This window comes from Alligator sinensis, unplaced genomic scaffold (genome assembly GCF_000455745.1).
Source record: "Alligator sinensis unplaced genomic scaffold, ASM45574v1 scaffold486_1, whole genome shotgun sequence".
In the NCBI taxonomy this organism is placed as follows: Eukaryota; Metazoa; Chordata; order Crocodylia; family Alligatoridae; genus Alligator; species Alligator sinensis.
Genome location: NW_005842053.1, coordinates 1,528,154 through 1,544,088, shown reverse-complemented (window position 1 = coordinate 1,544,088; position 15,935 = coordinate 1,528,154). Strand labels below are relative to the sequence as shown.

Genomic DNA, 15,935 nt, shown 5'->3' with positions numbered 1-15,935 from the left:
TTCCCTAGGTTCTATAATAAATTTAAATATACTGGGTAAGCAAAATTACTAAATTGATAATGAAGAATAATGTAAAGACAAGACCCCCCACTGAATGACAGAAGAGGTAGGAAAAACTTAGCCTGAGAAGGTAGGTGATGAAGGGAGGTGGTGAAACCATCTCATAAATAATGCAACCACTCCTTTCCAGGAGGAGAGTTTTAAAAGGATATTAAAATATTACAAAATGGTATAGAGGAGGACAAGTAAGCTTATTTTGGGATTAGAAAGATTCATTAATGATGAAAGACAAATGAAACCAAACATGTTTAATCTTGAAGACAGGTAATTTAGAGTAGCTATAATGGCAGTTTATAAGTGGTTGAAAGCATGGAGGGCAAAGGCCAACTTTCATAAATAGAAGGCTAAGAGGAGAGCAGTGTATGGACATGACTTGGAGTTAAAAATAGATATTACAAAGGGTTTCATATTTTTTTTGGATTTCAGGCTGTCACTGAAATATCGGACACTCTGACAAAAAGATGATATATGAGCCAGCCATACAAAAAAGCTTAGGGCAAATATGGATATTCACTTGATGTTCAATATCATATATTCATATATACTTGAGTATATTCCAGATATACCAAATTAAAAATCCATATAACAAAACAGGATAGCCAGACAGACTCACGCTTCAGCACCCATGAAACAAGGGATATAAAAAGGGACTGAAGTATGGCTACCTTAACAAAAATATTCCCTCTGGCTATGTGTGATTCTATTTTTTTTTAAATCAAACTAACTTATTTACAACATTATCTATTTTTTTTTATTATCCCTGAGCATAAATGTATACACTGCGGGAAGCTGACCACATTTATTGAGCTGGGCCTCTACATGATTGGCTTGAGCTTGGGCCTCCTACAGAGGGGCTTATTTCATTTACCATTTCACAATATTAGTTATATAATTAATTCCTATTATTTCTACCTTGAAACTGGAAGAATACAGATGAAGAATAGGCTCAGGAGACCTGGTAAATAACCCAACTGGATACCCATGAGCTGGATTTTGTAAACCTTAGTTATGCTGAGTAGTAGTTAAAAAATGAAAGCAGGCAATGGGCGTGCTCACAAGAGTGCTATAGCCTACTCTGTAAGTGTACATGCACATATTACACTTAGATTGACCTAGATGGTAGCCATCGACCTTGATGAGGGTCTGAATGGGCAGGTGACCTACCGCACGCAGGTGGGAATGCCCCGAATGGACTTTGTCATCAACAGCACCAGTGGGCTCATCACCTCCACTGTAGAGCTGGACCTCAATTAGGATTAGGTCAATCTGCTAAGTGCTGATATGTACAGATGTTTGGGGAGGTTAGGGCAAAAAATGACTGGTCCGATCTAGTTTAGTGAACTAAGTTAGATTGGGGATGGGTTAGCCCAAACTAATGAATGTCTATACACATTTGGAGCACAGCCCCAGGGCTGGGAAAACCCAGATGCTTCCCCAGCCCCAGAGCTATGCTCTCCTTACCCCCACTCAGCCCCAGTCCTCAAATTTTGGAACAATGACCAAGCTGTTTTTGTCTCCTACTCTCCAACCCCCAGGTGAATAACATCCTCTGCAGATTTCAGTCATCACAGATTAGTGTAGGCTGCATATACTGAACCAATAAGCAAGTGAACAGACATTCACTTTTAATTCTGGAAATGCAGCTACATGCCTGCAGTGGCCCAGGCCAGGCACCAAGGAGCACTAGAACATGCATCCCTGCTCAGTTGGAGAAGACAGCTTGGGCCAAAGCTAACCCACCCACCCTGCGAAGGGTAATTTGCAGGGCAGATGCAAAGCATCTTGGGATGCTGGGAGCCTGAGTTAACTTGAATCTGGATCTGGGACTGAAATTCAATCAACCAATTTAACCTAAATCAGTTAAATCTGATATTACATCCACCCAGGTTTATTTTAAACCAGTTTCAGCCATTTTGAAAGTGGTTTAAAAGCACTGAACATTGGTTGTGTTAACGATTTGAACTGGCTTCTGATCACTTATACTGGATTATGTATAATTTCTGTCCCTAGCCTTGCAGTCAAGTGTGATTGCAGGATTAGGGCTTTCTTGTGGCAGCAACTTCCATTGAATGATTATTCAATATGGAAAATGTTATTATTTTCTAGAAGTTTTAAATTTTCAGCCTTTCAGTTTCATTTATTACCTCCTTACTTTTGTACTTAAAAAGTCGAATACAGAAACAAATTAATTTATTTTTTACTCTTAATCATTTTGTATACCTTATCATATCTCTTCTTCCCTCTAAACCAGTTGCAATGTTTTCTAATTCTGCTTATATGGAGGACATTTCATAGTTCTAATTATTTTGTTCTCCTGCCTCTGAACTCCCATATATTACTGTTACATATCTTCTGACAAAGACTGACCAAAACTGAACTTGTATTCAATATACAGTGGTAATATTGACATTCATATAATATTTTCAGTATTATTTTCCATCTCTTCAGCACATAGCCAAACATCACACTTTTCCCCTATCCCCGTTTTGGATCATAGCTGAACACAGAGGAAAAGTTTTCACTGAGCTGTTTGTAATGATCATTAGGTCTCTTTCCTGAGTTGTTACAGTTAATTTACAACCCAGTAAAGCGCATATGTACTTCATATTATTCCTTCTAATGGGTACTAGGTTGAATATCAAAACTGAATTTCATTTGTCATTACATTGTCCTTTTATGTAGCTCTGGTGGTTCCCTTTGAAGTTCCTTTCAGTTGTATTTGGACTTGACAAGCTTAAATAATTGTGTCATCTGCAAATGTTGCCACTTCACTGCTTACTCTTTTTTCCAGATCATTAATAGATACATTAAATAACATCTGCCCTAGCATGGAACATTGCAGCACCCCACTGTTACATTTTTGTCATAATGAAAACTGACTATTTATTCTTACTTTGTGTTTTGTTTCTTAGCCAGTTCCAAATCCATGATAAAACTCCATCTCTCAATAACCAGTCAGCTTCCTTCATAGCATTTCCTGATAGATTTTGTGTAAAGTTGTTTTTTTTTATATAAGTTCAAGAAAATTATATCATCTGGTTCTCCTTTTCCTTTTGTTTTAATAACTTGCTAAAAGAATGGTGAGGAATGAATTTATTTCACAGAAACTGTGCTGGTTAGTTTCTTGATCATGTTGGCATTTTATAATTTTACTTTTATAGTTTTATATATTTTTCCATGGGTTTTATCTGAAGAAGCTTCCTAAAACAGTCACAATATTTGTTACTCCCAAATTCCTATCAAGCCTGTAATTTATCCAGATAAAATCAACAAAAGTCTGCATGAACTTTGCTCATATTAGCTATAGAACTTTTCCAAAAGCAATCTTATTTAATGGAAATGTTGTATTGTCTCCTTCTTGAAAAATAATGATCCTGGGACAGTCCGCTTTCCATTACTTTTTCTGATATACAACAATCAAATGTTGGGGAAGGAGTGGTAATTCTAAGCAGCACTAGCAATATTCTGTATAGGCAAAGTACTGAATACAGACTAGTCTGTATATACTGGACACATCTACATGAGATGCTAGTGTGCAGTCATTACTGCTTATTTATTTAGTACTTGTATTAGCAAGTACTAAATAAATGCACATTAAGTGGAGTTACTGCATAGTAGTGTCAGCAAACGTCTTTTAACTGACACTGCTGTGCGATAGTCTAATAATACTGTGCAGTAGTGTATTAGTACTGTCTGTGCTGTGGCATATTTCTATGCAGTATTATTATGCTACTGAGCAGTCAGCATCTTGTGTAGACATGACCACAGGCTGCGTCTACACAAGATGTTGACTGTGGGGTACTGTGCAGTGGCATTGCGGGGCACAAACCATAACATGATGCTACCAAGCAGGAATAACGAGCTACTCTACAGTCAGCATCACCACAAAGCCATGCAAGAATGCTATTGAGCAGTAACACTGTTTACTGTACAGTCATTTAGTACTTGGGTATGCAATTACTAAATGACTACATAGTAACAACTGCACAGTCAGCGTCTCACGTAAATGCAGCTGCAGAGTACTAAAATCCAAGGACCTACAGAACCCTAGTTTCAAATTATTTCTAACTTTTGAGTGGGGCAGTACTTTGAACTCTGGTTCTAGTTTCAATGCTGGTCCCACTCATTCAAATGTGCCAAACAAAAAACCATCCCAAAACTACAAAGCACTTGTAACCGAGATCTGAATGTTGCAGTTAGAGTCTTTGTAGTTTTCACTAGATATTGAAGTTCAGGGAAGGTAGGATTAACACAGTTTTAACATAATTTGTATCTTTTTTACACCAGGCTGTTCTGCAGCACCTAAAATAATATAGATAGCCGTAAATTATGACAGTCTGTTTCCATGATGCCTATAGGCCCAGTACTACATAGAATTTTCTCAGTATTACATGCCTCCTTTCTGCCTCCAGCCTCACCTTTGGGGTCTTGAATGGCTGTTTTAAGACTCCAGTTCCAATGTCAGGAGAACTTTCCTCTACCTGCATCTGGGACTTTTAGGACCTCTATGCTGCTCTGGACATTTTCCCAGAATAAGGAGACCAGAGCAGAGGTAAGGATCTCATCAAATGTGCCACAGGCAGATATTTTTCTTTGCCTACATTACAACATCAGAGATCACTAAAAGAGAAAATTTTAAAGAATTTTTAGTCACTATTCAGTCTCTGTTTACATTATTCCATTCCATTATTATTATTATTCCATTACATTCCATTATTACATTATTGTTGAGGGATAGGAGTATGGTCAGTTTTATATAAGGATCTGCAGAACTGCAATATTTCAGTTTTAAACAAAGCTGGGGAATATTATTCAGTTGTTGTCACTGTAGCCTTTATAACTCATTTTAAAGAGTTGGATTCATTTCAAAAGGTAGGTTTTAGGTAAGTTTTCTTTCAATTCTGATTTGAATCTTAAAATGTAACAATAGAACACTTTATTAACGAAGGAACATTTGTTAATGGGACATGTAACTGTTTAAAAATACTAAGTAAGTGTTTATCATCTAGTTTGTGTGGGCTGAACTCTGCAGACATTATACAGTAAGAACTCCTATTTATTTGTTATAATTTGTAGAACAAAAAAAATATTCACTGAAGGCCAGTGTTGGCCTAGCTTTTACGTGACTTCAAACTGAAAAATTTAAGGTAAGAGGGCCATAAGGGCTAGGGATAGACATTATACAAACTGGTTTAAGTGATCGGAAACTGATTTAACCTGTAACAGAACAGACATTCAGTGCACATAAACCAGTTTGAAAATGGCTGAAACTGGTTTGAGATAAACCTGGTTGAATGTATTATGAGAATTAACTGATTTGGCTCAAACTGGTTTATGCAATATGTCCCAGACCCTTTCCTGATTTAAGATAAACCAGACTTCCCCAGCATGCTCTCTGGGCAGGGAGGGGCTCTCTGCTCCACATCAGGGCTGGCCTTTCCCCTCTGCTCCCTGGCTGCAGCTCTGGCAGAGACTTGCAGGCACAGCAGTGTATGCTGGCTTCCCCACAGCCCCCTCTGCACCTCTCCCGACTCACTACTTAAGCAGAGAGCCCTTCCTCCTCTCTCCCACAGCACAGACCGTAGCCAGCATGTGGTATGCTAGCTAATGCTGTATAAGGCAGATAGGACAGTGTCTGGTTAGGGCTTTCTGGAGCTAATCAACAGCCTACCTGGTAATGTCCTTGTGTTCCATCTTTGGAAAAAGCTGTTGAAGAAGAGCTTGAACTAATGAGTGAGGCTTTGTTTTCTGATGGGGTGAAAAATGCTGATAACAGAGCTGATAAGTGCTCTGTTATCAAGGCAGAGGACCCCCTCTCTACTCACAGTGCCCTGACAGGGCCTGGCCATGCCCCCCTCAGCTCAGCCCTGTGGAAGGGAGGGGAGGGCTGCTCTAGTGCCCCCTGGGCTTCTAGCCTGAGCCACTGCAAGCATGTGCCTGCATTTTTTCAGTCCAGAGGGAATATCTGTACTATTACAAAATGATTTAGCCTAGCTTGGTTAGACTAACCTGCAAAGATTGAATCAATTCAGGCTCAGGCTTTTTTGAATGTCTGTCCCTAGCCAGGGAGGCTCACTTTTTTCATGAAGTCCAAGCAAAATGGCTGGCTCTGAACATAAGGAAAAACAAAAGCTTGTCTTATCAGAACAGTCATGGAGCTATACACAGTGTGGAAGCAGGATATGTGAATCATACACATAGACCAGAACAGTATGGTAAGACAAAACACACCTGATAAAGGCATGGAAGCCATGGGCATGGTGGGGGGGCCTAGTAAGCATTCTGTCTCACTAAAAATATGTACCATTGCTCCAAACAGCTTCTGATTATAAGGTATACCTTAAATGCAGAACCTGATTCTTAGGACATTTAACACATTCTAAAATTCTTAAACATGCATCTACTGGCATTTTAACTGCACTTAGCGGTGCATCTACATGAGACGCTTACTGTGTGGTAGCTTAATAACACTGTGCAGTAGCATGCCAGTCAAAAACCATGCTAATAACCTGCTGCACAGTGTTATTAGGTTACTGTGCAGTAAACATCACAAAAAAAAAAAACAACAACCCCTGTGGTGCTACTATGCAGTAAATGTAGCTACTGCACATTCAGTTAGTACTTCACTAAGGAAGTACTAAACTAAATGTGCAGTAACTACTGCACATTAATGAACATGTAGAAGTGTCCAGTAAGTGTTAAGTTGAACACATGACACCACCCTAACGTTAATAGGTCACTACAGTCCAATGATTTACTACTGTTGCAAGTAAACATGTGACAAGATCCTGACACACTACTCACCCACAATGATGAATATCTTATTCCTCATCTAGTCCCACTGAAATCAATGGGAATAATGGTAGAGTATATACTACTTAGTTCAAATTTGTCTGGATCAGGCCCATCCTCATGGTGAGGAAAACAGATTTTAAACATTGTAATTATGCATTATTAAATGTTTGATTTCTTTACAAGTTAGAGTCATGAGTTGTTAAAGTCCATATTTTATACTTGTTTCTTCATGGTTCCAAAAAGTTAGTAGAATTTTACACGGGGGTGGAGGGCAGGGGGGGTTCTTCTTCATGCTTGTTAATCTATTCTGGAAAAAAGGGTTTGGGCCTCTCATTTACCTTCTTACTATGAGAACTACACAAATATAAATGTCTGAGACAAAAGATGGATCTTTTATTGACTCCTAAGAAGCAGCTAGTTCCAGGGAGGAATGTTCGTCATGGAGGATGCTCTGTCACACATCTTCTCCAGAAGAGTTCCAGCTAATCACAGCTGTAGTTCATTGTCACAGGGAAAAAGGACATCTCTTATCAATCAAGTCCCAAGCTCTTCAGGTCTTCTAGTTGGATTTAACTACAGTCGTACAAGCAGCCACTGTTCCTTATAGAACACTGCACTGGTATGGCATTGGCCATGAACAGACGTTGAGTTTCTCGTGGGAGAGTTGCTGCCCTCCCAGGGGAAATCATGAGTATACAGATGTTCACGATTTTTAACTAACTCCCATTAATCATTTTTTAAAATTAGCAATATTAAGAAAAGTATTAAGAAAGAGAAAGGCAAAAGGGATTGTGATTTTGATATGAAAATTCTGGCTGCTTGCTTTCCCAAACATCAGTGCCCCTTTTTAATTTCAATAGCCTTGTGGGGAATAATCTTATGCTTTCAAATCACTGCATATCCATTCATGTTCCTAGTTGTTCTCTGTTGTTAAGGGTATGCATTTGAAATGTCTTACCTTTTGGTACATCTTATAGCTACAAATAAATCACAGTGTACAGTGCATTACTGATATCTCTATGAAATAAAGTCTTAATGTGACAGTGAATAGCTGTTCCTTTCTTTCATACATGGATTATAGTAATTGTTTAGTGGATGTCACTGAACAGTAGCATGTATAGAGGATATTTCCTCAGACATTATATTTCATCTGACAAATAATCAATGTTAGCCAAAACTCAAACCCCACATAGGTAGTTTCCAGTTAATGCTTTGCTGGAAAATTTTGGAAAAGAGTGATATGATGTTTCCTGCATTATTAGATGTTTATGGTTGCAACATTTACCCTGCAGTATATGTTTCTTGTTGACTGGCATCCTACCAATTAGCTATTAGGGATGTACTTTTTCAAATGAACACCAATGATTTCTAATTTTTGGTTATTCTATCTAAAGTATACTAAGGAATTTACAGATTCACAAGTATTAAGGTAGGAAGGAATCTATGGGATTAACTATCTGTGATTACAGGTCAGTTTGTGTACTTCAACTGACTGCCCTCCATACTCCATGGTTTACACTTGCCTTGACTATGCCAAATAAAGGCAACACCTCAAATTTTGCTTGGTATTTTGGTTTTTCTATTTCTTTTTAAAATGACAAAATTGTATGTAAATTATTTTCTCCATAAGACTTCTAACTTTTTTAAATCTTCATTACTTCATCCTCATGCTGCAAATATTTTCATGTCTCCTCCTTAGACCTCTTTAATCTAGGCTGCATTTAATTATTTCCCATCAATTTTCTTAATCCTGACTGCACTGAAGTTAATGGCAGAACTCCTGATGACTTAAATGGAAATGGATTTTTATCATGTTTTCCAAATGACGTATCCATTGCCCTACTTTTGGATTTGGGTGAAGCAATAGTAACTCTCTCTCTAATGGCTTCCATTAATTAACAAATGACCAAGCACTGCAACTAAGGGAAGTTCCCACTGTGATTAGAGTGAACATTGGGCCCTAAGCTATTTCAGGTTATAAATTCATAAGATATCTTAAATATATGTATAAAACAACTACCAGATTTTTTTTAGCAAGTCTAGTAGTTGTAAATTACATATGTTGTAAATTTCAACAAACAAGGGAACAACAACTTCTCAGAGTAAGGTGGTAGCCATCTTCTGGATTATACTGTATCAGGTTTTAAGTAATCAAGTTGTGCTAAAGCAAAGCATGCGTCTTAGCTGAAATGTGCGTCAGTGCTGAGAAAATAGCAGTGCACTTTTGAACTAAAACACATAGAAGGTGATTTAGTTCAAAAGCGCACTGCCACCATTTTCTCAGCACTGACGTGCATTTCGCAGCTTATAAAAATGCACGTGGCACAGCGCAGTGTGCATCAGCTCCAAAGCAGCAAGTCTCTGGCACATCGCAGGCCCAAAAAAGTAGGTCTATAAATACACTGGCCTTTTGTCTTATTTCAGCTCCCCTTATTAAGGCCATGCTCATACCTACACCTACATTTGGAGAAAGGGTGTTTTTCTTTTTCACCAGGAGGAGAAGGGGGTTGGATTTTCCTAACAGCCAGATATTATTTTGCGCATGTGTGCATGTGTGTGTGTGTGTGGCCCTTGCATATATTTAAGATGCAAATTTAAGATGCAAACTTGAGACAAATAATTTCATGGTATTGGTTACGAAGTCCTGTGAAGAAGAACAATTAAAATGTCATCAAAATAAGTCTAGTCCAGATGCTTTATCATTTTTAGTATGTTGCTTTTTTTAATATAAAAACAAAATACAGATTGTGTTAACATATTTTTTATTTATGAAATTTGTATAGGTTTGAGTTTCATGAGAACAACCTGTGGATGAGAAACATGTTTCTCTGTCTTTAGTGAATGAAAAAGAGAATTTACTCTACCAGGCGAATAGAGGTCTGAATTAGGTAATTAAATCAACTGAGTTGTGCCAGGTCTGAATATGGCACTGTCAGGATAAACACTTGTTCATTTAATAAGCAATAGTCATGAATAGATTTGCTCATACTAATATAATACTGCAGTTAAATGTAAATGTATGGCGTTTCACTGGATTTGGGTAAATTTAGTCATGAAGAAAGAAACTTTGACAGTGGACGGTCAAGATTTTACCCTGTAAACAATGCATTTGAGTCTTTACATGTTCATTTTATAGTGTTTATCTATAAGAGACACTGTAAATTGAGGGTTTATTGTTATTACTGAGCTGAAGGACAGTTGTATCACATTCAACTGAAAAGAGAAACAGCTGGCTGACCTTGACCAGTCTGTAGAATCCTCTTATTCAAATTCAGAAACACAGTAACACAGGTCAGTAGTTCTCAACATTTTTTGTACCAGGACCAATTTGTAAACATTGATGGTCAGTTCCAACCCAGTATAAGTTTAAGAAGAAAACAGCCTCTGGCCCTGCTGGTGCCACTCATGCCTGATTCACTGCACCCTCCTCCCCCTCCACTCTGAGCCCCCTAGTGTGTGGGATGGGGGGATGCATGTGTGGGGAGGCATGGGGGGGAATGTGCACCTCCAGATTTGTGCACCCACAGCAGGCATGGGGCTGCAGCTTGGCTGGATCAGCACAAGCAGGAGCCACCTCAGTGGCACAGCTGGCAGGACCCAGCATGGGAGGGCAGAGGAGGGTGGCAAGACTTGCTGCTGCCACAGCTGCTGGGACCCCTGTACCAGCTGCACCACCAGCAGTGTGAGGAGTAATGAACCAGGGGCATGCTGCCCTCACCTCCTCCCACCACCAGCCACTCGCTGGGCTGTGGCTTTCTCCTGTCCCATGGCCCAGCTGCTGCTGCCACCACTGCTCCACTCAGGCACCCTGCACTACCAACCAGGATAGAGCTGATGCCTGAAGGGAGTGGCAGCAATGGCAGCTGGGCCATGGCAGGGGAGGATAGGACAAGCAGTTGGCGGTGGAAGCAGATGAGGACAGCTCACCCTCCCCATCCATTACTTCTCATATTGCTGGCAGCGTGGCTGGCATATGGGTCCCAGAGGTGGGAACAGCAATGTGTCTCACCACCCTACTTGTTCTCTTCCTGCCCATGCTTGTCTGACCAGGCTGTAGCCCCATGCCTAGTGTAGGTGCAAAAATCGGGGGCGGGGGGGCTCATACCTGGCAACGCATCACCTGTGTCCCCTTGGCTCCCCTGACACATGGTCTATGACAGTCCCCTCCACCCCACAGACTTACCTGCAGGCAGCTGTGAGAGCTGCTCTCCATGCTGCCTGGCCACTATGTGCATGTGTGTATATGTACATGCATGTAGTGCCTCCCGCCTGGTCACCCTTATCCTGCTCCCCCCCCGCCCCTCCCAGTCCCAAGCAGCCCCTTGCAGACTGGAACTCTTCCAGAGTGCAAAAGGAAACCCATGGTTTTCTGCTTTTTTTTTCCTTTAAAGGAAAATCCATTTTTTAAGTTTGTACACAACCCTTTCATATATTCTTGTGACCCACTTTTCAGTTGCTACTCATGATTTGAGAAACTCTGACATAGGTCACACATTGATGATGAATTCTGTCTACAAAAATTTTTGTTTTTATTCAATGGCTAGCTAAGTATCAAAAGAAGGAATTAAAATTAAAATATTTATTTCCCAACTATTCCCAAAGTTGGCTACACATATGAAGAAGCCCCATTTTAATTTACTTCTTAACCTGGTGTATCATAAGAGCTTGTGGCTACCTTGATGGGGCCTGAAGATCAGTGAGAGACAAATAAGAAATCTTACTTTTACAACCACAGCTAGAGGTTCATTCTATTTTATATTCAGTAGAAATGGCTTTTAAATGTCCATATCTCATCCATTTAAACTTTTGACAATATATTTAGTAATACATTTATTCAGAAAAGCATTTTAATAGCTCCCATATTAAATATATGAACACAGAAAAACCACACAGTCCAAAGGACTAGCTCTTTCTTTCTGGAAGTAATCAGCAGTCGATGGCATAACTCTTCTATAATGCATCTAATTGCAAAATTTATCACAGTAAGGAAGAGCTTTGAGACCCCCAGCAAGTATTCACATTGTAACCCAGGAAGACTGCTATTCAAAATGCAACTGCAGATAACACTGTTCTTATTCCTATCATTGCTTAAAGTTTTTCAATATTGCTTAGAATTTCCTTCAAAGCCATTTTGTAGTAATGAGTTTGGCAGATTAATTATACATCACACAGAACTGAGGAGTTACTTATTCTTTTGAACTGAAGCTTTTTATTCTGAGTACCTACCTTCTTGTTCAGGCATGTTAATTCCATTAAGGCCCAAGTAGGGCATGCAACCAAACTAAATTCTGCCCTGAAACTATGCAATGCCCATATGACTATGACTGTGGCATTTTAGTGTTTGTGGTCCTACAGTGGAATAAACTACATCTTACTAAAGTGTCTGCATTAGATTGTTTCCCTCAACTGTATCTTTACAGGGCAGAGTTAAGGTTACTTAGATGCTCTATGCATTTCCATATCTTAACACATTTGTATTTTTTGATGTATATCATTAGCCCTGAACGTTGTTGGATCTTAATGCTTGGTTCTGGGATTATTACAACATTTTTATAATGCCTGACATCCTGAATTATCAGTAGAAATTGTCAAACTTAATCCCATTTCAATTTATTTTTATATGAAAATCTCCTTAAAAGGAACAGCAATGGGGACATTAGAAAGTAAGCCCAGACAGAACCACTGCCACATTGCAATGGCAATGTCTTGAATTGTCTATTTTTAATTATTGCTGAAGGTTTCAAGTCAATAAAACTGGAAGCCAGCCTTACAAAACATGTTGCATAACAGGAAATATCATTAAGTTAGTGTCATGCTATATTATAAAGTAACAAAGGCCCTATACTGTAATAAAGCACCTGGCTTCTTCTATATTAAAAGGTATCCTTAACATAAAACTACATCTCTGCATATTAAAAGATATGGCACTATGGTTGCTTGATATTTCATAAGCCCTAAGTTAGTATGGATTCTCCTGCCCTTGGCCTACTGATTCAGATAACTATGTATTGGATTTGGGGTCTAATGCTGTTGGATTCTGATAGAGGGCTGGTATCTGGGACTTGAAACAAGGTTTTTATCTATGTATATTATATATACAACATCCCAAAAACCTATTTAGACAACAAGTGGCTTAACTCAGTGTTTCCCAAACTTTTGATACCTGTGGCACATTTTTTATGTATGAAATAGGCAGCGCACATTACTCTTACACCCAAAAGGGTGTGTATGTGTGTGTGTGTTTATAAGACCATAGGCAGATCTATGATTTTGAAAAGTGGGATACAGATGACATAAGCGACTGGTGCCTCACCAGTGCAGCATAACCAGTGGGGTGGTCCCCCAGCAGCCAGCCAGTGACCAGGGGGAGGGGGCAGACAGTGGCACAGCGGTGGCAGAAGTGCCGGCAGCTCCACATGTGGCACGGCAGCAACGGAGGTGCCAGCACTTCTGTCACCAGCACTTCTGCCACTGACGTGTGACCAGTGGAGCCAATTTCAGGGGGGGCACTACCGCTCTCCATGCCCGCTACCAGCCCGAGTGCTCGCTCAGGGGGGGGCACCAGCACTCTTGGGGGGGGGCACATGCCTTTCCCCCCCCGTTCCTTCCCTACGCATCGCCTATGACAGATGATGTGGCACATCATCACATATAACCCAACACATATTTTTCTCCAGTTAAAGAGAAACTAAAAGCTTTGTTGATATGCTGCAGGACTAGCACTATATGATTCAGTTTAAAATCAAAGCAAAACCAGTTATAATTATTGAAACGTTCACTAATTTGCTATTGTATATATATAAACATAACACACTAGGCAAAGAAAACAGTAAGACTAATCAAAAGATTGTGTCATGGCTTTTGATTATTGTGTCAGTGTTCATTGCCATCCCTCCCCCACCACCAAATTTCTGGACCCAGGGGGTGCCCTGCAACTCAGATGACATGGCTCCATGGCTTGGATCTGATACTGATAATGTATTAATTTTGTGGCACACTTCCACCTAGTGTGCTCCCATATACCCTTTGGGAATCACTGGCTTAAACAAACAAACAATGTGATTGCAAATCTTTTCTAATATTTTGTATTCTTTTTACAAAAATATTCTTGATCATTTTCTGAAAGACCTTCCCTCACAAGGGGCTGCATGGGGTGTCAGAGTGAAGTAGCAGCATTCTACAGCACAGTATGACTCAAGAGAGTCCATGATAATATGGAGCTTATTGTTTCCCAGAGAAGAAGTATGTATATCCAGTGGCTAGCACTTGCCTCTCAGCATGTTTGACAGGATAGGGATAAGATGATTCTATAAGAAGTATATTGCTTCTTTTGCAGTTCTGAGGTGCCAGCTACCACATGTTCCCCTTACACAACTGTTTAAGGCCTAGGAAGTATCAGGAACTCCTTACAGGGTTAGAGAAGCCTTATATCATCCAGCCTCCTTCAAGGCCCTTACCAGCAGAAGCAAGTCCTATGTTACATGCACAAATGTACTTCTGTACGTGTATGTTCAGCATGTCTCTGAAAATAAAAATACTCTTTTATCTGGGAATCTTTACAAAAGTTGCCACCAGCTGCAAACCCCAGTACTCAGCTACTGATTTCCTTCATGCTCTTTTGTCTGTGTTCTTACTTCTTAAATCTTCGATTCACAAGCTACACAATCAGTATATTGCCTTCCGCAGGAAAGACAGGAAGACCTATTCAAATTTGAGTGCCGCAAACATGTGCTGTATATCCAAATTTAGGTAGCTAAAAGAAAATTGCCCCAAATTTTAGATCCTGAGCACCTGTCACACAAGCCACAGCAGGCCACATACTTAAAATTCTGCCAATCAGGCCACTAGTATAGGAATTAGAAATTTAAGAAACTTTTGATGAAGTCATGTAGGTGCTTGAAAGCATAAGTCTCATGGTTAATAGAATTTAGACTCTTAAAATCACTTCTGACAATGGGATGTAGCTGTCTTAAAAATCTATATCCTAAATAGGTGCCCAGCTTTTGTAATTAAAAATTAAAATTTCATACTTAGAAATGGCAATGAATGTAACAATAAAACCCATAAACAAGAAAAAATGATAATGCTTTCATGCTGAAAGCTAAATAGTTTCAGTGAACAGTATTCTTCTACACTGTAGTAGTGCATCTTAACAAACACTTTTACCCCTGCACATGCTGCCTTCTTACACCCAGCTTCTCTCCTCAGGGGCTGCGATGGAATCCAGTCCTGTGCTACACAAGGATTGAATCAACCTTTCTATGCAAATGTTCAACAGGTATACATCACTAGGATTTAGAGAGCCTTGCCACAATCCTGAACACGCATGGAAATTAAGCTATTTTCCCTTGAAGAAGGCAGTCACTTTGGGACAGGGTGGAGGCATGCTTGCAAAAGAATGTTGGAAAAATTGACATCAGAATTTATTTTTTTGTAAATTAAACATAGAATGGGACAACTGTCCCTCCACACAAAATTCTGCTGTGGCAGATAAAGAATTTGCATGGGTTAATTCTCCTCTCAGATCCCCAAGGAACATAGCCCTGAAATATGGAATACACACAGTATGTTGTAGGGACTGGTAGTCACTTATTTTTTAAAAGTGTAAGTTCTCTCTTGCTACTGCTACTACCGGAACAGTGGGCTCAGACTAGACACAATCAAACATAGAAGAGACTCATCATCCAAAGTCTTGGCTTGAATATGTTCCACCCACATAAAAACGGAGTAATCAGGCAGTGGGAGGAGTGTGTAGTGGTTAGCCTAACGGCTAGAATAGCAGAAACAATCCCTCCCTGCCAGTTTTGTTCAGGTTTGGCATGATTAAGCATCTGTTTCCCTGTGCACCTGTGATCAACAATCTTCCCCCACCTTGTTACCAGCTTCCTTTGATATTCCCTGGCTCTCTCCTGCCTGTCTGCAAACTCCTAATTTACTCTTTCGGGGAAGGACTGGGGTCTATACAGTTGTATCATTAGTACAATCAGCATTATCAAATGAAGGAGTATGAAATGAACAGTGAAGAAAGGAACTTGAAGCTCAGAGTCATGAGACAAATGGGCAATCATACAAGAGAAAAG

The 15,935-nt window shown here is 39.7% G+C and overlaps 1 long non-coding RNA gene across 1 annotated transcript in view; it reads right to left on the bottom strand.

The window, feature by feature from the left end:
• Window positions 1-15,935, bottom strand: part of LOC112550198 — a 136,056-nt gene that overhangs the window by 27,017 nt on the left and 93,104 nt on the right. The window lies entirely within an intron of this gene.